This window comes from Oratosquilla oratoria, chromosome 8 (genome assembly GCF_046742065.1).
Source record: "Oratosquilla oratoria isolate Oo_2021 chromosome 8, ASM4674206v1, whole genome shotgun sequence".
NCBI classification, from domain to species: domain Eukaryota; kingdom Metazoa; phylum Arthropoda; class Malacostraca; order Stomatopoda; family Squillidae; genus Oratosquilla; species Oratosquilla oratoria.
The window spans coordinates 26495471-26496931 of NC_134784.1; positions in this window are offsets into that span (position 1 = coordinate 26495471).

The window sequence follows — 1461 nt, forward strand, 5'->3', positions numbered from 1 at the left end:
CGCTGTTGCAACCATAGTGGGCGTGGATCCTTTGCCCCCAGTCGTGGCGCCGTGAGATGCCAGTGCGCCTTCATGAATTGGCAACGTTTGTCTTCCTGTCTGGCGCAGGAAAGAAAAGGAAGAAGAAGAAGAGGAAGAAGAAGAGGAAGAAGAGGAAGAAGAAGAGGAAGAAGAAGAAAAAGAAAATGAAGAAAAAGGAAAAAGATGAAAAAGGAAAAAGATGAAAAAGGGGGAAAGAGGAGAGGAAAGCGAGAGGAAAAAACTTCCCCTCCCTTCCCCCTCCCCCTCCCTTCCCCCTCCCTTCCCCCTCCCCCTCCCTCCCCCCTCCCCCCTCCCTTCCCCCTCCCCTTTCTTTATCTTTCTATGAAAGATATATATATATATATATATATATATCTTTCATAGAAAGATAAAGAATTTTTTTTTGCAAATGATATTCTGACATTCATATTCACTGAGATAGACACAAAGGAGAGAAAGAAGAGAGAGAAAAGAGAGGGAGAGAGAGAGGAGAGAGAGAAAAGGGAGAAGAGAGCGAGAAGAGAGAAACGAGAGAGAAGAGACAGAGAAACAACGAAGAGGGTGAGAGAGAAGAGAGAGAGAGAGGAAGAGAGAGTGGGAGAGGAAGAAAGAGTGAGAGAGGAAGAAAGAGAGAGAGGAAGAAAGAGTGAGAGAGGAAGAAAGAGTGAGAGTGGAAGAAAGAGTGAGAGAGGAAAAAAGAGTGAGAGAGGAAGAAAGAGTGAGAGAGGAAGAAAGAGTGAGAGAGGAAGAAAGAGTGAGAGAGGAAGAAAGAGTGAGAGTGGAAGAAAGAGTGAGAGAGAGAGGAAGAAAGAGTGAGAGTGAGAGATGAAGAAAGAGTGAGAGTGTGAGAGAGAGAGGAAGAGAGTGAGAGAGAAAGAGAGTGAGGAAATGAGAGTGAGAGAGGAAAAAAGAGAGAGGAAGAGAGAGACAGGAAGAGAGAGGAGGAAAAAGAAGAGAAAAAAGGGAGAAAAAAGAGAAAGAAAAAGAAAGGAACAAAGAGAGTGACTTATGAGAAAAAAGGAAAAACTTCCACGATATTAAGAGTGACTGGAAACCTGAAACTGAAACGGCCTCAAACTGAAGCAGCATGAATAATTTCAGCATATACGATGCTAATAGCAACGCTTCGCCCGAGTCCTCTGCACGTGATGAGGACCGATTAAACGCTTTGCATAATCTCGTTGCGAACCTGGGATTGCAAGCGAGGGCGTGCGGGCGTGATGGGCGTCGGCGTGGGTGTGGTACGTAGGTGTGTGTGTGTGTGTGTGTGTGTGTGTGTGTGTGTGTGTGTGTGTGTGTGTGTGTGTGTGTGCGGGCGAGGGCGTGCGGGCGTGATGGGAATGGGCGTGGGCGTGTGGTGGTTGTGTGTGTGTGTGTGTGTGTGTGTGTGTGTGTGTGTGTGTGTGTGTGTGTGTGTGTGTGTGTGTGTGTGTGTGTGTG